At 45.6% G+C, this 27,766-nt stretch overlaps 2 protein-coding genes across 4 annotated transcripts in view; one reads left to right on the forward strand and one right to left on the reverse strand.

Annotated features, from left to right (window-relative positions):
- LOC147728939 (dual oxidase maturation factor 1-like) overlaps positions 1 to 27,766 on the reverse strand; it is a 185,717-nt gene that overhangs the window by 33,605 nt on the left and 124,346 nt on the right. For 2 of the 3 annotated variants that reach the window (XR_015309167.1, XM_086959183.1), the window contains exon 1: positions 10,077 to 10,177. The exons of the other annotated variant lie outside the window; for it this stretch is intronic. The gene's annotated coding sequence lies outside the window, so the exon portion shown is untranslated. Of the gene's footprint in view, positions 1 to 10,076; positions 10,178 to 27,766 lie in introns of those variants that run through there. 3 annotated transcript variants of the gene reach the window in all.
- Positions 10,383 to 27,766, forward strand: part of LOC147728940 (dual oxidase 2-like) — a 147,337-nt gene continuing 129,953 nt past the window's right edge. The window contains exon 1 of the mRNA XM_086959180.1: positions 10,383 to 10,466. The gene's annotated coding sequence lies outside the window, so the exon portion shown is untranslated. The remainder of the gene's footprint in view (positions 10,467 to 27,766) is intronic.

The following is a 27,766-nucleotide window of genomic DNA, read 5'->3' on the forward strand; positions in this document are numbered from 1 at the left end:
GCCAGCGCCTGACCAACACCTCCTCTCCTCCTATGAATGCCCCTCTGTTGATAAACCATCCCTCAGCCTGATTGTCCACGCAGCATGAATACCACTCCTTTGATGACCCCTTTCCCCGTGTCCAGCTGTCCACACAGGTCTGAGGCCATCGCCTAAGCCGGCAGATATCATTCACTGCCCCTTATTGCACGAGGTCGCTCTCCTTCAAAGGACCCTCTATTGATCCAGGCCTCCCCACCCCCTGTGATTTGATCAAGCGCACACATCCTAAGACTCGACGGAACACTCAGCTGCGTGATGACCCCCCTCCTCTTATCAGCAGGTTGAGGACCTCTATTGTGGGGATACATGGGGGTGGGATGGACACGAGGATTACGGGGATGTCTTTTCCTTTATGCTACAATGTTCTGATTGTAATAAAGAAAGGTCACATGCCATAAACCAGTGTATAAGAGGCCAGGCCTCCGAGAGGCTGTTAGAGCACCTCGAGACGATACCTTGTTGTCTGATCTGATGTGTTCTGCTCCGTCGGAATAAACTTCTGTTTCCTGCCTTCTGGTCTCCGGCGCCTGCCTCATTGCTTGGTAAACTTGAATGGTACAAGGGCGGTTAGCGCCGGGCAAATCTTGAGAAAGGTCCTAGCCCTACCTTTTTCCACAATGCTAAAGGATTCCCCAAAGGAGATCCCAGGGACTCTGCCTGCCGTGAGGCTCTACAGGCCGATTCACAATTTAGATCACATGTTCCCCCATGGCTCGAAGTTGGTTAAAGTATTGACCATGGAAAGGTCAGGCTCCCACATGGCAGACATGTTTTGCTGGAGGCTCAGCACAGAACTCGACCCCCCACCCCATGGTTTGGGTACTCCCCTGAGAGGCCAATCAAAAACTTAATTGCCACCATGGTCAATGGGCTCTGCCAAGTGGCCAGACCATCCCTTTTTACAGGGTGGTAGAACTGAACAGCTCTCTGTGGATCAGGAGGGATTCCCTGTTCCATGGAAGGCCAGAGAAACAAGGGACGGAGTAGTCGCCCGGATGCCCTAATCTGAGGTGGCAAGGAGCTGATCATGCAGGGGGGGCGGGGAGAGTTAAAGAATACCTGGTAACGGGGACTTACGAGCTTTGCAGTTTTGTTAGAGTTGGTTTTGCAAGCTCCTGTTTTCATCCGTGGATGTTTGTGTGTTCTTGGGCAATTGTTAATGACATAACCAGGGAGGCCAATCCTTTAAAGCCTGTTTACGAGATTTAAATTAGAGCCTCCAACAAATGCCATATTTGTGGTTTGTAAGACACGCCAAAGCTTTTCTTGGAATTTCTGGGATCTCCCAAACATGCTTCGCCCCTCCAAACTTGTGCTGTAGGCTGTCAGAGACGCGGACATGTGCTGAAAGTACAGCCAGCAGCACATCCCAGAACTGAAAAAGGAAAATCAGGTTTTGGCCTTTTTCACTACAAAGGGGAATCACTGCAGACTTCTAGCTATCCAATTTGAGGACTTCCTCTCGCAAAATGTTTATGCAAGAACTTGTGTTGATCAGGACATTCTCCTGTTCACTTATGGTTTTCAAAGTGCCATGAAGGGTTTTGTTGGAGTTTAGGGCACCAAACGAGCATCCATGGATGTATGACGTAAATTTACGGTATGCATTTGCCAGGCATGCCTTTACACTGCAGTTAGTACCTTGAGAGTGATGTTATAGCAAGTTCAAGTCTCGGCAGAGATGCTCAACATCCTGTGATTCTGGGCAAATCATTTAATCTCCCCATGCATAACAAAATAAATGCGTTTGTCTGTAATGCAACTGGTGCTCATGTAAGGTGTTTAGATACCTTTGAGTCTAGTTCATGTTATATAAAACTCCAAAGAAAAAAAACCTGTTATCTGACTGTTGAGTAACACCAAGAGTCACTGTGTGATATTAAGTAAATAATAAGGCACACCTAAAACCAAAGCCTGATGTCTCATATTAGGAAGTGAGAGTCCAATATTTCTATCACCGCATTATTCTTGACATGTGGCACATGACGGATTGAGTCATACTCTAATTCCTTCACTTTGAGTAGCCTGAGCCTCACTTTACAGCAGTCTATCTATTCTTGGAATATGGCACATGACAAGTTGGGTCATATTTCAATTCCTTCATGTTGGGAAGTGACGGTCGCATATTACTGTAATCAAATTAACCCAGAAAGGGACATATGAGGTCAAACCCTAAATAGTACATGTTGAGAAGTGTGGACCCCATGTTACTCCATCTGATTATTCTTGACATGTGACACATAACACATTGGTTCCTGGTACCAGCAAAACGTACTGGTGATAATTGACGTGAAGAGGACCTTGCTGCAACTTGGCATCTACCCTAAAAGCCAGATCATCACATCATCTGCAGATAGTCATGCACAGGATAGTCCGGTGCAGTCAATCGCCTGCTGCAATATGACACAAATCGGCCATGGGTCTCTCAATCGACATTCCTGTGCTTCCAGGAATGAGTATCCACTATGTGGTCCTTCCAGAGTGGAGCATTTGAAATGCAAGGCCACAACCATGGCACGGAGAACCCACTGCTTGAGCTAGATGCCCACCATGAGAACGCCCCATTGTGGATGTAAACTGCTAGGTAATGGGATTTATTTGGACACTTATGAAATATCTCCTGAAATCCCAATAGTTTCATGCCTCAAAGCATTGGCATACTGTGATCAAAATAAGACAATAACTGAACTACATTTCAAAACTCATTCATAATGTCTCATTTACTCACACAGCTGGATGCCACCCATGGTATCGTACCTCTGGAGCCAATATCTTCCAAAGATCGGTGTGCAATTGGCCACTACTACAAATGTCTTGGCACATTCAACGGATGCAAGTAAAATGACTGTCTCCACATAGCTTGCTTTTAATAGATGGACAACCCGCTTAAAGGGTCAATTTTCTAGTAGTGGCAAGTTTAAAATATCTATCCTCGGGGCATTCATCCATGAAGAATCTTCCTTTCACAGGTTTCATTAATGCTGAACAAAGCAAAGTCCTTCAATTTCAGGTGATCAGGAGTGAAGAGAGTGAACCCAAAGAGACACATGAGTGCCTCTTACTTAGTGTGTCATTACTAGAGGGGACATGTGTGCCCATAGATATGTAACTGACTTGCCCTGGCCCTCCTGACCTTCATAGACCGACGCCCAGCAGGAATAGGCCTTCCTATAAATGTTCTAGGCTTTGTTAGAATGCATTTCGCTGGAGGCTAGTACAGGAATGCCTGTCAGTAGGTGGCCCCAAGGCGATCAGGGTGTGATCCTCCCATCCTGCCCCATTGGGTAGAGAATTGCTTCTCAGATCTTTCGAGCCGTGCCACAATCTGTGTCCTCAAAAAAGCCAGTGTGATTATAGGTCATTGTAGAGCGACATGGCAAAGAAGCAAATTCCAATTATTACAATTACTAGAGCAACGTTCCGGTGTGGACAGGGTTACAAGACTCTGTTTTACAAGAAAGCATTGTAGCTGGACACAGAGATAAGCAGAACTGGGGTGACCTTCTCAGTGGACGCCTAGATATCCATCTCAGTGGACACCTAGGTATTGGGGCGCATGCCTTCTCTGCGCAGTTCACTCTACAAGTCCCCGCTAATTCCTATGTCTAGTGGTCCATCGTCTATGTGAAATTGTACCAGAGAGAAACAACTCACAATATTTACACAACACATTTTTCAAGGAATTTTCAGATGGCCTCCTCTAGGGGTCAGGAAGAAAGATGCAGCAGTGTCCCAGTGGCCTGGACTCACACTGCGTCTTATCCTTACTATCTATGTAGCAGAAGCTTGTATTCTCATGCTGCAATGAGTTAAGAAGCTGCGAGGGTTTCCTCCAAGGAATACCAGAGTGAAAGTACTCAAGATGTGCTCTGATTTGTGAACTGTGAGTTCATGGACCATGCACTCTTTCAACACCTTGGAGCCGATTCTCTGATCAGCTACATACTGCATTGGATACAAAACGGAAGAGAAATACGGTGCCTTTTGCATTTGCATCATTTTTCTCCTTTGACTTTCACCAAGGACAAGAGAGAAAAATACAAAAGGAAGAAGGAGGAAAAAGAGAAGGATGGCATAACAGCGACAAAGGAAGGAATCAGGAATGAACAATAATCTATAAGAGTGGTTTAAAGGTGCAATGCAAGGTGGTGGGAGAAAGAGGCATGAGGTGGAATCAAGACTACGCAACCTTGGTATTCAGCAATCCCGACATTTGTCAACACTGGCTGCGGCTTCTGAGAAAAACCGATGGGCTCTGGCACTTAATATTTTACAAATCAAGTACTGTCTAGCACAGATGCTCCACATATTTTTTGTGCCTACATCTTCAGCTGTGCCTGTGTATTCATGCTGCCCACTTCTGACAACATCAAATAACTTCTTCTGATTGGGCTTCCAAACCATGCACCCCCCACTCCTATTCCTATGTGTCATTGGTGATGTTGCTGAAGGCGGTCTTGGCTTTGACAGTGATACTGGTTGATCGTCGTGGTGTTCCTGTAGGGTGCCTGGTCTCTGTTAGTGGTGCAGAGTGGTCTTTGATAGTGTTGGTGTAGGGCGCCTGGTCTCTGACAGTGGTGCAGAAGGGTCTTTGGTAGTGTTGCTGAAGGGTACCCTTCACAGACAGTGGTATTTTTCATGATGCTTTACTTTTGCAACTGAAATGGGTATGAAATGCTTAGTTTAAAAGGACGAGACGTCCGTGAAAGTGAGCTATCCTGCACTCCCTCCATTGTGTAGGTGAGGTGTGTGTAGGGCCTTGGAGCACTGGAAGGGGGTCACCCTGAGGCAGTGGCGCAACTGGAGCCGAATTTCGGGGGGGGGGGGGCTGAAACTTTAATCAGTAGGCAGAGCGGAGCTGCAGGGGCTCTTAGAAGGGGTGAAACAACTACAAGGCCTAATTAACATTCAAATGGTCTTTTAAAGACCTGTGAAACGTTCGGGTGCGGCTCTGTGTGTGCCCGGGATCTGTCTCATCCCGGGCTGCCACACACGACAGGGGGGGCCCGGTGAGTTCAATGGGTGTTGCGCGCCTGCCCTGAGGGGGAGAAGAAGAGTGCGCAGGCCGGGAGCGCTCTGGGGCGGGGGATGAGGGCCCCTGGGCAGCAGCAGCCCCTCCGCCGGCATTGGTACCCAGGGCCTTGTTTCCTGCATGCACACCGGCTCGCGCCCCGCAAACAAGCAGCAATGTGATCCTCGCTGATTCTGCTCGATAGGGGGCGGTGTCCGCTCCAGAGGGGCTCCGGGGGGATTCATTGGATTGCTTTTTACAGGAGACGATTTCACTGAAGTTGCTGCAGTCTCAAATGGGGCAGCTCTGTTTATTTATTGCCATGTGTGCATCAGCTATCACAGGTGAAAAATGCAATTCGTCTGTCCATCTCAAAATGTGAATTTTTCTTTTGGGATGTTTCAAGATTCACGTATGTTTTATCGTTCCAAGTGCTAGAGGGGAAGATGTAGGGATCTCCTCACTACATCCCTGCTTCCTGCAGGAACAGAGGTCTGCCCCATTTAAAGTATGGCCGTCCTGCAGGGAAGTGCTGGCACTGTCCCACAAGAGGCGTGAGAGTCTGGCAGAGGAGCCCGACGCGGTCCCATGAAAGTGAAAGTTCCTGTTCTGCAAGGAAGACCTGACGCGGTCATATGAACTGTACGCAGCACACAGCTCGGCTGAAGGAAGCTGGACTGTGGACACAGCTCGGCTGAAGGAAGCTGGACTGTGCACACAGCTCGGCTGGAGAAGCTGGACTGTGCACACAGCTCGGCTGAAGGAAGCTGGACTGTGCACACAGCTCGGCTGAAGGAAGCTGGACTGTGCACACAGCTCGGCTGAAGGAAGCTGGACTGTGCACAAAGCTCGGCTGAAGGAAGCTGGACTGTGCACACAGCTCGGCTGGAGGAAGCTGGACTGTGCACACAGCTCGGCTGAAGGAAGCTGGACTGTGCACACAGCTCGGCTGGAGGAAGCTGGACTGTGCACACAGCTCTGCCGAGAACAGCTGAGTCTGTGCATAACAGAACTGCCTTGTTGGCTAGTGCTGGTACTGCCCATTGTGGAAGAGCTGCTATGGTGAGAACTGCTGGTGCTGCCCATAACGTGCATTGCAGCCCTTCTGAACCGGACTGGTACTGCTCATTGCAAGTATAGCAGCCCCGCTCAGAAGTGCTGGTTCTGTACAATGCAAGTACAGCAGCCTTGACGAGAAGTGCTGGTTCTGCTCATTGCAAGTATATCAGCCCCGCTCAGAAGTGCTGGTTCTGTCCAATGCAAGTACAGCAGCCTTGACGAGAAGTGCTGTTTCTGCACATTTCAAGTATAGCAGCCCCGCTCAGAAGTGCTGTTTCTGCACATTTCAAGTATAGCAGCCCCGCTCAGAAGTGCTGTTTCTGCACATTGCAAGTATAGCAGCCTTGACGAGAAGTGTTTGTTCTACGGATTGAAAGTATTGCAGCCATGCTGAGAAGTTCTGATTCTGCCCATTACAAGCAGAGAATTAATATCTGCTGGAACTGTCCAGAGCAGCCATTGAGAAAACTGCGGGTACTGCCCATTGCTTGTACACAAAACGGCTGAGAGATGCTTGCACTGCCCATTGCGGCCCCGCACAAGAGTGCTGCTGCTGCTGTCAGTTGCAAGTCTGACAGTCCTGCGGAGACGGGCCGTGCTACGGGTTCCTTGCACAGGAGACCTGCTGAAAAGTGCTGGCACTGCCCATTGCGGCCCCGCACAAGAGTGCTGCTGCTGCTGTCAGTTGCAAGTCTGACAGTCCTGCGGAGACGGACCGTGCTACGGGTTCCTTGCACAGGAGACCTGCTGAAAAGTGCTGGCACTGCCCATTGCGGCCCCGCACAAGAGTGCTGCTGCTGCTGTCAGTTGCAAGTCTGACAGTCCTGCGGAGACGGACCGTGCTACGGGTTCCTTGCACGGGAGACCTGCTGAAAAGTGCTGGCACTGCACATTGCAGGCACAGTACCCATGACGGGAAGTGCTGGCGGTAAGCATTGCTGGGAGAGCAGCCACGGGGAGAAGTGCTGGTACTTTCCAATAATTATCAGACCTGCCGAGAAGTGCAAGTACCGTCCTTTGCTGGTCTTGCATACTAAACCTGGTGTAATCTTCCAAGTCGCGTAGATCACCAATTACGATAAGTAAGGAAAAACTGCAAGTCCCAGCCTACAACATTCTCTTGGTTATATAATAAGGGTTGCTTGAAAACGGGTATCATGGCATGATGGGGCTTTCTGGCAGCAGTGTAGACAGCAGACTGAAGGGGGAGCCACTGAGGAGCAGGGTGGGCAGCCTGGCTCCTAAACCTGGAATCTGAAGGGCCAAAGATCAGAGAAGGCCAGTGGTCTGGGCTAACTCCCCCGCAGACGCGCACCCTTCGAGCAAATGGTTGAGACATAAACAGGTGTTATTTGTAAAGATGCCAGGAGAGTCCTCCCCCGAGGGTGAATGACGCACTCTGCAAGCGCACATTACATTACTCAACTCTCTTGTTAACCGAGAATAAATACAAGCTAGAAATGTTGCATACTACTAATAACAGCACTGAAGCCTTCAGCCATAAAGGGATATTACAATACACAGCTTATTGATGAAGAGTCACTTGCACAAAGAACTGTAATGAAGAAATGAAGGAGAGACCTACAGCTGAATCTGGGTGGAATGCCGGCCATAAATTAAAAATGTACAGATTAAGACAAATAAACAAAAAGTCTACAGTATTAAAAACGAGGATAACTATTCAGAAAGTGGCACAAAATGATAATGACCATAAGAAGTAAAAACATCTTCTTGAAAATTGGTGGTAGGTGGTCCGTGGTCCCTTAACAGCTCAGCCAATGTGTGAATCTTCCTCAATTTCCAAGGCAGTCAGTTCGAAATATGCAAATTAAGTCTGTAATGGCCCAGTTTTTAATGGTCAATTTAGATCTTGACTTGAACACAGCAGCTTTGAACTCCAAAGCAGTTCAGCCACAAACTTGTCTTTCCTTTTAGAAAGTTTAGCTGGCTTTGGCCTCAGCAGGCTGGTCCAGGACAGCCATTCTTCAATAAGCAGGATGGTGAACTGCAGTCCGCGCACAGGTATGTGAAGCCGGCATGAATACAGGAAATGTTCCTGAGGTGTGGTGAGCCTCATCAGTAGTAAAGTTATTCTCTGGAAAAATCCGATGCCTGAGGTATCCCTGTTTCTTTATAGAGTTTAATCTGAATCCTCCATCGTTAAGATTGAACCATGGTTCATCTTGTAGATGCCGGACACGTGGGAAGGGTAAAGTAGGACTGTGTCCTACATCTGTAACAACCACCCACCACAGGCATTCTAGAGCACGTTTGATGGCGTCCACCTGGGTTTTGAGGTGTAGTGTGACATTATTTGCCGGCTTGCTCCTTTAACCAGTACTTTGGTGGTCTGCCAGAGGCATTATCCTCCAAGAGGCTGCTTATCACGAACAAAGGAACCAGATCCCATCTCTGTGTTATATCCTACTGTCGACACCACGTTCAGTGACGAGACGGGTCCTGGCTTGCACTGAGCCTGGGGCTTTAGCTAGATACTGTGCGGTGAACGACGTAAGCAAAACTGCCAATGTAGCTGCTACACCCTTGAGGTCGTTAAAAAGCATTACTAGTTGGTTCTCGTCTTGGACAACAGGATGTCTTGGGCGCCTTCAATTAAAACTAAGAGATATCATATTTTGGTTGCTGGACTGGGTTATATAGATTCAAACAAAAATATTGGTGGCTTATCAATTCTGCCCTAGCAAAGATCCTAAGAGAGTTAGATCTGGTTCTTTGGATAAAGTTGAGATCCCATCTGGATGGGCGCATCGTCACTGCCACTATCCACTTCACTCCGGATAATCTGCTTGGATTCAGCATTATTGAGCACTAACACTGGCTCTCTGTCTCCGTATGGGGAGTTCAAGGGATTTATATTGCACTGAGGACCTCTAACCCCTTGGCAGGAGGAGATCAAGTCAACAAAGGAATGACAACAAAATACCACAACAAGAGGCAAAGAGGATAGATGGAAGCACTGGGGGTGGGGAAATTGCTTATTAATGTGAACACCACCTGCTCCTCTTTCAAGTGTGTCACTCGGCAAAGAATTGGAAATATTAAGTAGGCTAATCAATATATCGCCATTCATGTATATACACAATCAAATGCCCGAGTACCATAACTTGCTTCTTTGAGGTCAAGGGAGGCTAGATACTGCTTTCGTTTTTGTTTTTATCTGATAGGCTCCCGCTGTGGGATTTTGATTGTGCCTGGCTGGCATCAATTAGAAAGATTGTCGGTGCAGGCCTTGTGGGAGGGTGTTACAAACAGGCAACATTTGAGGTGTACTCTTGTTGGGATCGCCCTATTCATCGGTACACAGCCTCCTTGGGGGGGAGGGGGCTCCAACGAGAAATAATGACTGGCCTCAAACTAGGTTAGAATTAATCAACCCAAACATCTCACGGTACTGTTAAATGTGAATAGATTCAGGAATACACGTAAAAGTTGACCGCCCTATGCATCCAAGGGGTATTAGTGCCCGTCTCTGATACATGTTATTTACGCCACTTTCTGATAGTAAATCCAATGAGTAGATTTGGATTTGTCATGTCCAGAAAGACACTGAGAATCATATATGTAATTCCGTACAACAAAGTGGACTTTCTTTTTTGGGAAAGAAATGTAAGCTATTTTATGTAAAGACTGCATATTTTAATTAAAAACAAATATTAAAAAACAAGAAACTATAAACTCTTCTATTCTGAGATACATTCCCTGAATGACCCACGACCTTTCACTCATCAGGAACAGTTAATTTCTCAAAAGTGATTATCACTGAGAAAAGCAAGATATAAATACAAAGACGCATAACATAAAACAACACAGCAGAGAGTAAGGCAGCACGATACAATATTAAATCACATATTATGCATAGCTATAAATGCCATATCCTGTACATTTAAAGCGCCTTTCTTTTCTTTTCAAAAGTGAAATAAAACGAGGCGCAGAATGAGCTCACCTGTGTGGCTCGGGAGATGTTGCGCAGCAGCAGGGCCAAGAGTCCCTCTAAGGTCCAGTACGTTCTGCAGGGTTGGATGGCGACTGAAGTGCTGCGAGGCCTCTTTTATACTCATTTAGGATTGGGGAAACGTGCCAAGCCCGAGCGTCACATCCTTGCCTTTCCCCAGTCCTTGAACCTCCCAAAACTTTCTGAGATTGCATGAAGGTATGCAAATTTGGGCCCAGGCCCCGCCCGGATTCCTTCATCCCTGGAAGCAGGCACTTCCTGCTGTGAGCTCAGGGAGTCAGGGACCAAAGTTACATCAGTCTCTTCTGGCTGAGCTCAGGTGAAGAGGTGGAGAGGGGAGTGCAGTCAGCCCAGACCTTGAAACAACAAAGCAAACTGCAGGTAAGCTTCTGTTATTGTTCTTGCTTCGCCAATGTGTAGTGTGTGTTTTTACGAGAGGTTATCTGAATGTCAGGTTTAATTTGGAGACTGGATGTCTCTAGGTGTCTTACGCCGTTTAGTTTTTGCTGTACAAAGAGTGCGCAGAGAGAAATAAATTGCTTTTGGTGTTCATAAATATATCGTAAAATGTTTGTATTAACTATGTACAAGTTGACCGAAATGATTTGGGCCAAGAAGATAAAGGTGTGAGGTAGGACATTGAGAAACATACGCAGGGCTTTCATTTATTCGTGTGATCACCAAGTTCTACAGACAACCACCAGAGGGCGCCCGAACACTTCCATTGTGATCTTTATCATGGAATTATTTTATACCTTGGATGATCAATCAGGAAAAAGAATGTATCTTTATTTTAAATTACTGATTTTGTTTTGGTTTGTTTGCCTCTGTTTGAAATGCTATCATAATTAAACACGTCATGTCTTAGCTGGCAGAAGGGAGGCGGGCTCTCATTGGATCTGTGTTTGGCTTTATTGTCCTTAATCTAACCAGCACGTACACCCGGGTGAAACCATCTAAACTTTGATAAACACTTGTAAACATTTATGGCAGAGCAATATTTAGGGTAAAGAGACGCCTTCCATTACGTTCCGGATATTACCGGGCCATTGGGCACACAATATTGTTTCATACCTGTGATTTAATTCACACGACGCTTCTGTGAGAGGCGCCGGGGAGCTCAGAGGCTGACAAACCAGATATCTTCCCTCCAAGCCCGCCTCTCCAATCAGCTGGGCTGCAACGTTTTCGCGCGAGATTAGAACAAAAGTCTCGCTGAATAACCCGGCGGCACTTTGAAACTATCAATAGAACGGACGTGTAGAGCTTACACTTAACTTTAAAAACATGAGATTGAAATTGAGGCAAAGGAGAAACAATAACAACAGGTTGTCTTTCATGTAGCACTCATACTGCACTTCTACAGTTTCAGCGTTATTATATTAGCGACATTCAATTTGCCCGCTTGGAAAGGATAGAAGGCAGAGTGGGCCCTGCCGGATTCTAGTTTATGACCTGTCGATCACAAAAAGTCTCAGAGGCAAGTGTTCCCCTCTCTGAGCCACCCTGCCTATTTTGTCACTCACAGAGCAGAAGTCTTGAGGGCTGTGGTAGCAGTACTTTGAGAGTAAATCTAGCATATTTCACAGCATCGGGAGAATCCAGCAACCTCCTATATGTGAACATGTATGTTGTCAGTTACTTTTTACATGCATGACTGACGAGATGGGCTGTGTCAGACAGATTTGGAGGTGGAAATGGTTCATGTAAACTAGCGGCGCTGTCCCTACGTGCTCTGGGAGCACCAGATCAGAAACAGAAAAGGACTGAAAAATCCTCAAGAAAAGTAATTCTTCTGCTATGCAAGACCTACAGGGAGTGAAATCTCACAGCACTAGGAAAGGACAACGTACAGTACTTATGTACCACTTACTCATTCGCCGAGAGGGGGAGGTTGAGACGGAGCTAGACAGAGATACAGACAGCGAGATGGAGTGAGAAAGGCCATCTATATGCGCAGAGAAGGCATCTTTACAGTGGGTGAGTGGAGATTAACTCCATAAGCGGCCTGTGTCTCTGCGAATGCACGACTGAACGCCAATGAGCGCCACCGCTTCTGTGCCATTATAAGCAAAAGTCAAAGAGTGCCGTCAGTTGTGTGCCATTATAAGCGAAAACCAATGAGTGCTGCCAGTTCTATAAGTGAAAGCTGTGCCACTAATACACTATAAGTGAAAACCAATAAGGGGCGCTACTACTGTGGCACTACAAGTGAACGCCCAAGACTGTGTCTGTTGGTGAAAGCCAACGAGCATCACCACTACTTAGAAAGCTGATCAGCACCACCACGTGCCGTGAGAGTGTGCAGCTTTTTCCTAAACATGGGTACATGCCAGCGCAGTGGGCATCCTAGTCATGTGAGGCAACCACAAGCATTCACTCATTGACATTGGAACCAGGCTGACTAAATTACAGGTGGGGATCCTGCCACGTCATCCGAATTACACCCAGGCCAGATGCCTTGTGTGGCCCACAGGACCCCCTGACCCACGGGCCCGCCTTCCAAATGAAGACATGGGAATGACCACGCTCTCCAGTTTTCTTTAACAAGTCATAAACTGCTAAGTTATGAATTTTGAATGCCGGGCACCAAAGCTGCCCTACCTTGAACCTGGACAGCCGGGAACAAGCCCCCAACGTAGGTGGGAATTAAATATGCAATGTCCAATGATATTGCCTTGTTGCAGGAACTGATATTTCAATCTAATGGATCTATTTTCAATTGAAGGTACACTCTTTGATATTTCTTATATGCACATGTAAATACATGTTCAGCAAACAATACCTAGTTATATATAAACAACACATTTCTGTCAGTCAACTTTTTTGTTTGTTCCTGCAAAGCACCAGTGGACGTTTGATGTGATGCATATGGCAATATTTAAGAAGGAGCTAACGCCTCTACTCTTCCATAGACACTTCAACTCTAGCTAAGGTTTCATGATGAAATAAATTCATTAATTTAGTAAACATTTTCAAAAGTATGCATGAGTATATGTATATATAGATATATATTTAGTCATACATACCATGCAGTAAAACATATCAAGGAATGCAATGATTGCTTTATAACACTATGCATTATTATGCAATAATTCATTACATATGCAAATTTCATCAAATGAATTTTATAATGTACCTTGGCCAGTACATGTCTTTGCATCACTAAGGAGTGCTCCATTGGTGTAATTTGTATTCCACACATCTACAGACGTGTGAGACCGTTTTCTATTTTTATTAGAGCTCTGAAGCAGCTTCTTGATTTTGTGAGCACTATAAAAAAATAATTTGAATATTACCAAGCACAGAAATGTAGCAAGAACTTTTAAAAGTAACTTTACCTATTGAAAAGCTTCATGTATCGTTTGCACTTCATGGCTTAGGTCAACCTTTACATTTTAAAGGAGGTGAAGTGTTGATTTATACATTTTTATAAAAAGGGGAAAATAATACATTGAATAAACTTCTGGTTGAGAGTAGCAGCAAAATACCAACCAAGCTCTCGGTGCATGCCTAACGCCTGGTGTTTAAAGCCTCATCTGATTGGGAGCGTCGTGACCTTTGAATCTGATACAAGGTCAACCTGGGCAGTGTAGTGTAGTAGTAACTATGCTCATTTGCATTTGAATTTCTCAGAATGAAGTGTCTACTGGTAGCTTGGAGGAGCTTTTGACACAGAGACCTGAGCCCATGGGGCTTTGCCGGACACGCTGACCCACTGAACGAGTAAGTTGAGTCAGCAAAAGAAGAATAAACAGAACGTCCTCACAGTAGTTTCCACCTATAAGCCCTACTAAAGAAGAAAAGTGAATCCTAGCATCATTGTGATTGTTAGAGACGGAGTGATAACACGAACTATATGCGATGTTGCCCACCACCATAAAAACCATATCGAAGAGACGTACTAACTGAAAAGAGGACACCTGAAAGGGTGCAGAATATTTAGCAGAAAAAGAGTAAAAAACCATAGAGTGGGCGATTAGCAATTGAAAACGGACGGTGGCGATACACCAGCATGTGTTGTTGAAGAATTTGCTGATATTCCTGAATAAGTATAAGAATATTTGTTCTCCCCCTCCATCCTGCCCGTTACAAATCTCTAAAGTAACAGGTCCCGAAGAAGATGGCAAGAAAAGCAAAATAGGCCATTGAAACGTGCGTTGACCAGTTTGCGTGAAACGCCCCAGCTCTCAGCACAGCATTAGAGGGTTGAGTTCCTCACCCCAATGGTTCCATCTATGTATGTAGTCTGGTTTTGGGGTGCATAGTATGTATGTATTGAGTGTAAGAGGATGTGAAGTGAGAAGAGGTATGAGTGAGTTTGGATTCTTTAATTAGTTGTGAATTCTGAAGGTTGATTTCAATTTTTATATATATATATATATATATATATATATATATATATATATATATATATATATATATATATATATATATATATATATATATATATATATATATATATATATATTGTGTACTATTTTTGTATACATTTTGTCTTTGAGAAAGATTAGTATATTTTTGTAAAAGTTGATCAATTTTCTATGGCTCCGTGTGTGAGAAATTTTAGATAAATGATTTACAAATGATAATGCATTAAAATGCGAAAAAATAAAATATAACAGATGAATGATTTAAAAATGGAAAAAAGTAAATAAAAGAGAAAAAGAAATATCAGTTCTTTGTGTAGCAGAGTATTTTCTTGTGCCCCACGTATGAGCTTATAATGAGCCTTATGTAAAGAAATATAGATCTAGAGGGACATTTTCTATTTGCAATGGAGCTTTTGTAAGAACCAAGAAAGCCCTTCACTCTCCAGACTTTTCACCGCTAATTAGGGCGATAGGCGGCACATTTTTGCCGACAACAGCCTTTGGCGCCATAACCTTTAAAGACAAAATGCTCACCTGGCTTGATAGAGTCCAGTCCATGTGCTTTTGCAGTGTTCCACCTACCCAACTCGACCTCTCATGCCCAATTCCGCATAGGGTTCTCTTTGTCATCCCAACATTGGGTATTGAAAGCAAGAGTTATTGCCTATTGTTTTAAAAACAAAAAGGCTCGTGATTTCACATTAAAGAGCTGCATATGGTCTTTGTTAAATAACCCAGGCACTCCCTAGAACCAATTGAGGCTCAAGACATATGCACAAGTTCTCTGCCCATAGGACCGATCACAAGAATCCTGACCAAACAAGCAAAGATCTTGTCACTCAAACCTGATGCTCTAACCGTGAAGAATCTCTCCCATGGCAGTTGGGCGTCAAAACTCTATGGCCCTAAAACCCTACCAAACTATTTCTCATCATCCATGAAATCACGTTTGAAACACCATCTAATGAGATTACGTTTTGGCCTAATCCCGTTGAGGGCGTATAAGTATGGCCAGAGATTCAAGAAGATGTGGCCACACAGTGCCGTTTCTGTACGAGCGGGGCAGAAAACTTCACGTCCTGTGTATCTGCAGAACCTTACTCCTTTTACAAACTTTTTTGCTGCGTCCAATTTGACGGATCCTGAACGTCCGGACATGCCAAGACGCTCTAGAGGAGTGTATGAGGGGCGACTCAGCTCAGATGGCCGCCCGTATTGTAAAATTAATGACAGAGATTAATTCCCTGTTAACAGAAGACGATCACCAAGAATCTTTGCCCTAACACCTATGACCCCCTTTGCTCTCAGAAATACCTTTTTTTTTAAAACAGAATGTGGGCAGTGTTTTTAACTTTGTTCTGTATGAATTTCAACGATTTTTATTAATTGTGCAAATGAAACACTTTGTACTTTGTCTACTGGTGATCTAATCTTAAGTGCTGATATCAACAAATTCAATAGTTCTCTATATCAGAAAATGAAAATGTTGAACTGGTCACACAGGGTATCGCTAATCACAAGAGCTGTTTATGTAGTACACAACAGTGGCTAAATCATTTCTGGGCGCTTAGACAAAAGGGAGTTATTATTTCTCAACTACTTTGAATAAGTGAAGGAGGAAGAGCCCTGTTGGGCTCTGAACTGTTATCAACAGGTCTCGATGGAGGGGGGCTCATTCCCACAGACCAAACTATTCAGCAGCTAAAGTTCAACTTCCTAGGAGCGCGCACATCGGGAAATCCCTGTACGTCATACATCTACCATTCTTTCTCCGGGTTGTCCAGCCCGATTGTGGACTGACTGACCATGTTTTCTCCAAATAGAAGTATCTTTTCGTTAATATGTTGTGTGTTTGTGGTGTTGTGGTGGGAATGGCATATCCTGCTCTATTCACAGCTTGCTCCACCCTTTTGTTGCAAATATAATGGGGAAAAGTTATCCACAAGGTTATACCACTGAGTGTTTTCTTGATATTTCAAAAGCCCCCACCTGCCCCCGTGGGAACCCCATTTCCCACCACACTTTGCCAAACTTACTATTTCGGAAAATTATGATAATTGCGGAAGATTTTTAGCATTAGGAAGTGGATTCCGCACTTCGAAAAGAAATATTGATTCTATGACTCAGGTTTATGATTCCTAAACCTACCTTTCTAACCGCCACTGTTTGCATTCCAAACGTTTAGTGAATTAAGCCATAAAATGTGGGAATGAGCGATTTACTAACTTCTGATCTAATCTAATGAGCTCATATCCTGGGTGAGTGTGGTACTTTGGTCATTGGTCTCTTGTATATTTTTATTAAGCATGACAACCAATAAACACATGAAAACACAACTATCTTTATCGACAGCTGCTTCAAACATGGCAAAGTTCCTTTATCTTTGATTATGGCTGGTCGGGGTAGGGGCATAACATCATCAGTCAATCTCTGCTTTTGGGAAGTGTCTTGCACGAGAAAGGTTTTGCTTGTTGGTGCAGTCAGAGCCAGAAAGAGTAGTGTCAGCTTTCAGGCTCTGCAGAAGGCCTCTGCCTCCACCCCTTTGAGAGTACTGCAGTTACAAGCCCATCCAATCCTCAGCCTCTCAGCTGGCAGTTAAGAGTATGTGTATTTAACGGATGGTGTGCTTTTCGTGAAGTCTTAACTGGCCAGGGAACAGGGTGAGATAAAGGCAATCAAATTGCTCACTAACAATTGAAGGCATTGCCGGTTGCTGTCTACTTCGGCTCGCTTATTTATTTATTTACTCACTCATTCATTCACTCATTCAATGATCACTTTTATAATGAGGAGCTTCTAGCCTTTCAGAAGGCATATCAGCATCCTGAAAAAGGAGCCATGTGAGGCAAGAACGTGTCCAACCTGGTGGGATGGAAGCCTCAGCTGATGTCCACCGATCAGGGACCCCTGGGAGTCAGAAGTTTCATGTAGAATGGGAGCCTGAATAGGTCAGTTTTCTGGAGCCTCCTGAAGCAGAAGGTCAGGCTGCTATCCCACAGGTCAATTGCTTCCTAAGTAAATCAATCAATCACAAATCAGATAGCTATCCATTATCTTCGCATGATGTGTAACACATTCCTGTTCAGCGGATCTCTTTCGAGGCCATGAACTGGGATCCATGTAAAGGGAAGTCAATTGAACACAAAAATGTGTCTGAAGAAGGTGCTCTCCATCCGCGTGTAAAGGAAGTGATCACCAGGAACATCCAATATGTGTGAGCAGGATTTGTCAGCAAGAAGTCACCAGCCTAATATAGACCTGCTGCATATATGCTAAATTAAGAAAGGTCGGCCATCCTTGGGGATTTTAGGAAAGGAAACGACGGCCAAGTAGACTTCCTCCTGCAGCCTCGGTGCTGTCCTCCCAGGACTCTGAACCAGGAAGCTTCCTTGTAACTCATATTAATGTTTATTTTAGCAGGGCAACGCTAGCCCAATAATACTAGTCACAGACTCAGATGTAATCAGGGAGGAGAACCACTGTGTAAAGCACCAGGAATTCAAGCATTGATCAAACAAGGAAGTACGGCTTCCAATCACTAAGGCGAGATGTTGCATATCTATCTCAAGGGGACCACACCCGCAGCAAACGGGCGCCGCGAAGGCTGCTCACACTCGACCACGCGATGCCGAGTTAACAGGCGATTGACTTTTTAGTCGTCAATCAACAACCCACTCAACAGCTGACCCCACAAAACCCCCACAGAAAACGAGTATTCTTTGTTCTCTTACTTTGTACACTTCAGTAATGATTCCAATTTACCAATTGATCAACATTTTCATAATTAGTTTGATGGGATCTCAGAATTTTGCCCCTCTGTTAGGTGGGTTAGAAAACGTCCATCCAGTAAGTGCATGTGATCCTCCCTTACCAACACATGTAAAGCAGTCTGTCCCATATCATAAACTCAGTCTGCAGTGGAAGACACCAGTTAGCCAACTCAAAGTCCTAAGCGGCCACACCATCTGGGTCTTGTGGCTCAGTGTACTAACCCATCCACTGTAAGGGCCTGTGTTCAACCTCAAGGTCACAAGTTCAAATCCCAGTGGATCTACTCAGTCTTTCATCCTTCTGAGGTCAATAAAATGAGTACCTTTGGGTTAAAATAAACATCTGTTATTCAGTGCCAAGATACCCTTGGGTAAATGTGCTCTTTACAAATACATGTTACGTTATCTGCAGACGTGCACTGTTAAAGACCCTGTTAAGATCCCATAACACACAAGCAGTGCAGGAGGAATCAATGCTGTATATGTGGACAGTTCTCAAGCCTTTGTGCTCTTTTGTAAACTTTAGTGCACAAGCAGGCGCTGGATTAATGCATCTGCGTTCCATCTATGCAACTTATCAATGCGTCTTTCCATGGGGTTTACCACAAATACGCAAATGATAGTCTGTCTGACAATGAGCCACATCCAAGTGGCCTTGTCATTGCGCCAGGAATCTGACAAAAACACTCAAAGCTGTAAGCATATCAGCCCTCCTTTTTTGGATGTGAGAGAGCGCAAACTGACCTAAATGTATAAGTGCATCACACTTACACGTAGTAAGCACAAGTCATGAAGAGAAATGCCATGAGTGCTGATAGTACCTGCATCTATATTCTGAAATGTGTAGTTAACTTAGAGATTTAAGTAGAAGTGGAACTAATGCAGAAATGTGTGAAATTATATGACTTTATTAGACGTGATTAATCCTGAATCCATGTAGTGTAGCTGCTAAAATGTAAGATGGCATGCGGTTAAACGTAGAACGTGGTAGGCCTCAGGGCCAGAGCTGGAAGGGATGGGGTAGGTGTTCCCTTTCACGACTTGGATTGCACTAATGTTTTAGTAATAACGTTAATGGGCCATGATTTATAGATGTGTTTACCGAATAATAGAATAAGAGTATTAACATGCTATTAATTAATGAAGGAGTTGGATGCTATAATCATTATGAGAAATGCTGTAGGCCTGAAATGTTTATAGACATTGATTTATACGTATTGGTCTGGGCCGAGAAATGTTGCAAACCTTTGTTGGAAGTCTATGAGAATTGGGATCTTGGCTGCAGATGTCTGTCTGCAAGAGAAAGGGGGGATCCAATTATAAATGAAATGAATAGAGGTCTGTTCAGGAGACGGACCAGACATGGAGGAGGGTTCCGGAATGTTTTAAGGGGTATCAGCGGGCCGGAGAAGAGTCTGAGAAGCAAGGTCAACTCTAACGTACGAGGCCTCATCATGGAAAAAGCCAGAAGCTACACCACGTGAGGGGCGTCTCACGAAGGGCGTCCCAAATACTGTTGTATGTTTTGTATTAGGGACAGCACCCCTGGGTGGAGTTAGAGCAGATGCCGGAGGACCCTTTAGAGAGCGGATGGGTAGGCAGAGAGGGGTCATGACTGGAGAACTATAGGTTTTCACCAAGAGACTAAGAGTGGGTGACTTCCCTAGGGGGTCATTCACCGCTGACACCTTTTGTTAGGTTGAGACCTGGTTAAGTAGGGATACCATCTAGAGCAGGGTAGGGACAGCCTAACCTGTGTTTTTTCCTCCAACTTAAATGACGGAGAGATCTCAGTACGTGTCAATGCTGATAGCTTTATTATTCTTAGAACTTGTACTCGTAGTCTTCTTTGCTCGTCTGAGAGTTTTCAGAGAGCACATGTATGTAGTTGGGCCCGTGTATCTTGTGAATCTCATTCTGAGATGCCTGTACTTGCAGCTTATTCTGACTATATAATAAACTTTTGAAAGCTAGAAGTTGTCTGTGATCTTTCGGAGCGGAGTCCTTTATTGGGTGAACTAACTTGGTAAGAGATGCACTTTCTTCCCTCAATGACAGGCAACAAAGGTTCAGTCGACCAGATCGGGGTTTTAGATCAATAGTGATAAGGTATCGATCAAAATCTCGCCCTTCCAGTTGGTAGCTATAGAGGATGGTTGCCTTCTTGAGGAAGGTGATCTAAGCCAGGTTAGATTACCCCAAGGCCCCTAGAGACCGATGATCGGAAGAACCGCCCGCCGAAGAAGGTCCGGATGACGTGAGACAGAAAAGCAGCAGTATCGGTCGAGAGTGAGTATAAAGGGTCATGCGTGCTAGATTGCGGTGTTTTTGTGTTGTATCTATGTTGTAATGTCTGGCGGAGTTGAATGCCTGTAGAGTGACTGTGGAACAGGTTGTGAGCGCGCGCAACCGGTGGAAATCTTAAGTTCAAGGAGAGCTTAAGTGGTTCGGGTGTATCGGACACCCAGAGTAATTGTCAACTAGTGTGAAGGGGGTCATGAGGTACCATTGATCACCCGAAAGACCGAGATAGGGGGAACGTAAGAGTGAGTGCGTGAGTAACGGACGCTGGTCGGAGGTTACTGTGTGTGTAAAGAACCTATCAGAGAGACGATAGACATTTCGTCAGTTGTGTTGACAATTACAGATAGACTGTGGACGTACAGTCGAGGGAAGTGACCGCTTGGTCGGAAGTAGTCATTTTTCAGGGTATGAATGGGACGCATGCATGACCGGGAGAAGAGCTGAGAAAGGAGGGGTGCTCCTGCGAAGCGGAGACGAGTGACGTCAGAAAGTGCCGCGCTGGGATTGGCCGGCCGGAGAAAGACCGCGCTGCGATAGGCCAGCTAGCAAAGCCGCGCTAGGATTGGTGGATTGTCATCAGGAAGTAAACAGAGTATTGAGGCTGGAAATTGTGCGTATAATTATGAAGTGTTTTAAATGGTTGAGAGCGGCGTTTAGAAAAGAGAGGCGGGGATCGTATGAAGGGGAAGAAGCCCCGCCGGAGGGTACGCCGGCTCGTTACATGGCGGCAAATGTTGGGCTGCATACGATTTTGTGGATCTCAGAGTGGAGTAAGATTACAGAAGGAAATGAGGAACTGACGTTCCCGAAGTACGGGACGTTCAGATTAGAGGTGCTACACCGATTAAAAGCAGTTATGACCTCAATGAGACCCTTGCCTAGACCGACCCAGTTTGAAGCTCTCAATGCATGGATTAGGGCAGCGCACGAGAAGAACATGAACAGACGACAAGAAAGGGTGAAACGATCGGTAAGGGCAGTGCAGGATGCCAAGTGGGATGCGGATGCTAAAAGATGGAGAGTGCATAACATGGAAGTAAATAAATTGTACCCAGTGTTAGAGATGCCCGGGAACAAAAGCCCCCTAGAAGAAGATGATGAGAGCGAAACAGAGGACAGCCTGATAAACAGATTATTGACAGATAGGCCACCCCCGTATAACAGAGCAGGGGGAGATGTCGAGCATAGTGAAAAGGAGGGGGGCAATGCAGGAGAGCATGGGCCGCTTCCCAGTTCCGATTGGGATCCCGCTGCAAAGAAAGAACTGTCCCAGCCTAGTCAGGTGCAGCAGGTAGTCGGGAGGTTTGTGGTGCAAAGGGCGTCGGAAACGGAGTGTGCCACATCCTACGCATTACCAGATGCACTACAGGTACCTGTTACCATAGGTCCTATAGTATCGATATATGACCCAGAGAGAGCTAGAGGGGAGGAACGGGTATGGAGGGACAGAGAAAGAGCAGAGATGGCAAGAAGAAACGATACGATTAAATCCCCAAGTCAGTTGCCGATACCAAGAGAGTGGAGCACCCCAGTGCACACAGCAGGGGACCCAGCAGGGGATCCGGGGGACCATAGATGGCCAGTGGATATGAGGGGATCAGGACGAAAATCCTTTCAGGAGTTAAACGAGTACATGAAGAAGTGGGATGAAGCAGTAGAGGCTCACAAGAGCATCAAAGCTGCGGAAGCTGGAAGAGAAAGTCAGGATAGCAGAGCCCGGACTCACTACGGGGCTGAGGAGAGCAGTTCGGAGTGGGACGGGAGGGAGAAGGACAGTAGGGGAGTCACCCATTGGGCCCGGAATGGAGGTAGATCAGACCTGGAAAACGGGGGCCCCGAGAGCGGGGGGGTGTCTCGCCCCATACACAGTGAAGAAGACAGGAGGACACGGGAGTACAGGGACAGCTTTAAGTGTATCCACTGTGTGCCCGGCAACAGAGAACAGAATGGGAGTTGCGAGGGGCCGCGCCACAGTCCCTGTGATGACGGACATGAGCGCAGTCCAGGGAATATGGGGAACCAGGAAGGATCGTATCGGATACTGAGCGATACTAGGCAAAGAGGGAGTGGCGACCAGAGGGAAAATAACAGAGAGTCGTACTGTGAAAAGAGAGAAGAAAGAGAGAACGGGCAAAGTAAAATAGGGGGTAACAGGCCCGTGTTCCATCACCTTCCAAGATCGGATGGCCGAGCATGGGACCTGGAGAGATGGGAGCAAGGGAGAACACTCCTCAACTCTCCCGAACTCAAACGTAGGGCTCGGAGTTGGGATAGGAGAGAAACCTGTGAACCTCCCTCGAAAGAGATACTACGAGCTGAGATAAAAGCTAAGAGACTCGATGTCGCCAGCTTAAGGTCAGACCTGGATGACATGGTCGATGGTACCCTGCCTTTAGAAAGAATGTAAATGTATGAGCAGGATGAAATACTGTTCATGGCAAAGGACATCACTCGAAAAGCGAGAACAATTCATGAGAAGTTAGTCGAACTAGCAGGCAAATATATGGTGGACCTGTCAAGGACCAAAGCATTACAGGGTAACCACAGATTACATTATTCAGATCGAGACCTAGATGAGAGAAGGACAATAGGATTGAAAACGCACATAAGGGAACTGATCACTGGGATAAGGACATGGAGGGCACTAGATAAGTGGGAAGAGAGGTGGTCCAAGAAAGGGACCGTCAGGAGAAGCACGCTTGGTATGACACCAGGAGGACTGCAGAGAATAGAAGCATACCCTTTGCGTGAAGTCGCAAATGGGAACTATGTGCATGTGCCTTGGAGTAGGGGAGATTTAGCTGCTTTTACCACTTCCTTCCCCAAATTGCGGGAAAATCCAGTGGAGTGGTACAAGCAAGTTGAGAGATTCGTAAAAATCTCAAAGGTCCTATGGATAGATTTGAACACGCTGTTTGACATTGTAGTGCCAGGAGATTTGTGGACGGCATGCAAGGTTAGCGCTGAGTGGCCCACAACTGAGCCGGAGAGGGATGCTAAGACTAATGGGCCGTCCGAGATTGTGATGGCAAAATTCGAGAGAGTGATGACATGGCTGAAAGAGAAAGTGCCAATGCAAGACATAGATTGGGTCAAAATAGATCGAACTAGACAGGAACCCAAAGAGACAGTTCATGAATTCTATGAGAGATTGCTGAAGGCGTTTAAACAGTATAGCGGCCTGGATGTAATGGATCCAAAGGACATAGGGCAATTTGTGTCCAAGTTCGTCTTGGGCCTGAGACCGGATATTAGTTTAATGATTCAGCAACACTTGATTTGTTGGCAAAATAAACCCCTAGACGAAATACTGAGGTATGCCAGGTACTGCTGTGACGAGATAGACTCCAAGGCAAAAAAACTAAAGGAGAAACTGATGGTGGTACAGATGCAGGCAGCCGGAAAGGGGGGGCAGCAGCAACAGCAACAAGGAACAGGTACTGGAGGAAAGAAACAGTACAGTCAGAACAAGAGCCCAGAGAGAACAGCTGCAGAGATTGGCTGCCATGCAAGATAATCAGTACAGGAGTCTGAGGGCTCTGGAAACGCAGAAACGAGGTATGCTAGCAATCACTGCAGTTTAAATGTTAGTGATGACCCCGAGAGGTCATCAAAGGGGGGAACTGAGAGAGCGCAAACTGACCTAAATGTATAAGTGCATCACACTTACACGTAGTAAGCACAAGTCATGAAGAGAAATGCCATGAGTGCTGATAGTACCTGCATCTATGTTCTGAAATGTGTAGTTAACTTAGAGATTTAAGTAGAAGTGGAACTAATGCAGAAATGTGTGAAATTATATGACTTTATTAGACGTGATTAATCCTGAATCCATGTCGTGTAGCTGCTAAAATGTAAGATGGCATGCGGTTAAACGTAGAACGTGGTAGGCCTCAGGGCCAGAGCTGGAAGGGATGGGGTAGGTGTTCCCTTTCACGACTTGGATTGCACTAATGTTTTAGTAATAACGTTAATGGGCCATGATTTATAGATGTGTTTACCGAATAATAGAATAAGAGTATTAACATGCTATTAATTAATGAAGGAGTTGGATGCTATAATCATTATGAGAAATGCTGTAGGCCTGAAATGTTTATAGACATTGATTTATACGTATTGGTCTGGGCCGAGAAATGTTGCAAACCTTTGTTGGAAGTCTATGAGAATTGGGATCTTGGCTGCAGATGTCTGTCTGCAAGAGAAAGGGGGGATCCAATTATAAATGAAATGAATAGAGGTCTGTTCAGGAGACGGACCAGACATGGAGGAGGGTTCCGGAATGTTTTAAGGGGTATCAGCGGGCCGGAGAAGAGTCTGAGAAGCAAGGTCAACTCTAACGTACGAGGCCTCATCATGGAAAAAGCCAGAAGCTACACCACGTGAGGGGCGTCTCACGAAGGGCGTCCCAAATACTGTTGTATGTTTTGTATTAGGGACAGCACCCCTGGGTGGAGTTAGAGCAGATGCCGGAGGACCCTTTAGAGAGCGGATGGGTAGGCAGAGAGGGGTCATGACTGGAGAACTATAGGTTTTCACCAAGAGACTAAGAGTGGGTGACTTCCCTAGGGGGTCATTCACCGCTGACACCTTTTGTTAGGTTGAGACCTGGTTAAGTAGGGATACCATCTAGAGCAGGGTAGGGACAGCCTAACCTGTGTTTTTTCCTCCAACTTAAATGACGGAGAGATCTCAGTACGTGTCAATGCTGATAGCTTTATTATTCTTAGAACTTGTACTCGTAGTCTTCTTTGCTCGTCTGAGAGTTTTCAGAGAGCACATGTATGTAGTTGGGCCCGTGTATCTTGTGAATCTCATTCTGAGATGCCTGTACTTGCAGCTTATTCTGACTATATAATAAACTTTTGAAAGCTAGAAGTTGTCTGTGATCTTTCGGAGCGGAGTCCTTTATTGGGTGAAATAACTTGGTAAGAGATGCACTTTCTTCCCTCAATGACAGGCAACAAAGGTTCAGTCGACCAGATCGGGGTTTTAGATCAATAGTGATAAGGTATCGATCAAAATCTCGCCCTTCCAGTTGCATGTACCTCAAAGCCTGTCCTATCGAAAGGTGGCGCTAAATAAAAACATGTTCTCGTCTAGTACCACTCATATACTAAGTTAATCAAACTTCATTCATTAATTTTTAAACATTTCTGAATGTGTACACAACATGCTAATTGAAGAAGACAGGATCTCTGACACCATCTTGAGCTACAATATAGTAGTCCTGGTGTCAGGATCTCTGCCTCCCGAACACATCCCTCTCAACCATCTGTTATCAGCCTTTCATGACATCATTCGGGGCTACTTGCAGCTGCACACAATTTTTCATAGGCTAGTGTTAGACCTGGTATCTTTAGGGTGGTCTCCCAGACTAAACTTCCTGTTTTCACTGGTTCTTTTTGTTGGTCTTAGGACTCTGAGCACTTTACCACTACTAAGCAGTGCTAAAGTGCATGTGCTTCTCCCCTAAACATGATGACATTGGTGTATATCTAATTGGCATATAGGATGTACTGGTAAGTCCTTTGTAAAGTGGTATACCATATACCAGTGCGTGGACTTAAAATGTTCCTAGCGGGCCTGCAGTCCCAATTGTGCCAACCACATAAGTAGCCTTTCAAACCTGTCTCATGCTTGCCATGCAATGCCTGTGTGTGCAGTTAACTGCCACTTCCACTTGGCATTTAAAATGACTTGCCAAGCCTTAAACCTCCCTTTTATTGCATATAAGTCACCCCTAAGGTAGGTACTACAGAACCCTTAGGGCAGGGTGCCATGTAAGTTAAAGTTAGGACATGTTTGTTTAACTTTTACTTGTCCTGGTAGTTACCCCAAATTCGTTTTTCACTTCTGTAAGGCCTACCCCCTCTCATGGGCTAGCATTGGAAATTCCTTATTACACTTTTAAGCTGTAATTCCTGATCGGAGAAGAGTAGATTTTTCATGTTTCATGATAATGATCAAGCCTCCTTACAGGTGAATTTGGATTTTACGTTACTTCATTAGAAATGCCACTTTTAGAAAGTGGGTGGGTGACAGCTACACTTTGTGCATTCTCCTAGAAAGTCATAACATAGGAACAATTGGTGTGTCTAAGTAGCCATCTACATACATCTGCATTCTGATTACTTTGCCTGGCAAGGATGGAAGGGAAGAGCTAACACTTCACGTGAATAGGCGGTATTCTGTCCCGACACAAAGGACTGATTACTGCCCACAGATAGCCTTGCAGACAGGAACGGTTTGCAAGGGATATTTGTGCACTTCAGGTAACTGCTATGAAGTCACCCCCACATCAAAGGAACTTTTGGGCGTAAGTACTGGGTCTCGGCCCCCCTAAATTCGTACACCACTAGACTTGTAACTGAAGCTCTGTCAGAAGAACTGGTGTGCTGTTTAAAGGACTCAACTTGTCTGCTGATCTGAAAGGCCTGCTTTTCTGTTTGTTGCCCTGCTGGTTGCTGCCCTCTGTTGAAGGAGACCTCCATTCAAGTCCGAAGCCTCTGAAATCATCTGCGGCGTACTTCAAGGATCCTCACTCAGTCCCACCCTCTTCAACGTATACATGAGCCCCCTCGCGGCCATCGCACGCCAACACAACCTCAACATCATCTCTTACGCGGACGACACTCAATTGATCCTTTCTCTCACCAATGACCCCAGCACCGCCAAAACTAACCTACACGAAGGAATGAAAGAAGTCGCCGAATGGATGAAACAAAGCCGTCTGAAACTGAACTCAGACAAAACAGAAGTCCTCATCTTAGGCACATCCCCCTCTGCCTGGGACGACTCCTGGTGGCCGGAAGCACTCGGAAAAGCACCCATCCCGACAGACCACGCACGGAACCTAGGCGTCATCCTGGATTCTTCACTCTCAATGAACAGACAAGTCAGCGCCGTATCCTCTTCCTGCTTCAACATTCTTCGCATGCTAAGAAAAACATTTCGCTGGATCCCCTCCGAAACAAGGAAAACAGTCACCCATGCTCTGGTCACGAGCCGACTGGACTACGGAAACACCCTCTACGCAGGTACCACCGCTAAACTCCAGAAGAAACTCCAACGAATCCAAAACGCCTCAGCCAGACTCATATTAGACATCCCACGCAACGAACACATCTCTGGTCACCTTAAAGACCTCCACTGGCTACCCGTCAATAAGAGAATCACTTTCCGACTGCTTACCCACGCACACAAATCACTCTACGACATCGGACCAGATTGCCTC

This window comes from Lissotriton vulgaris, chromosome 2_2, assembly GCF_964263255.1.
Source record: "Lissotriton vulgaris chromosome 2_2, aLisVul1.2, whole genome shotgun sequence".
Taxonomy (NCBI): Eukaryota; Metazoa; Chordata; class Amphibia; order Caudata; family Salamandridae; genus Lissotriton; species Lissotriton vulgaris.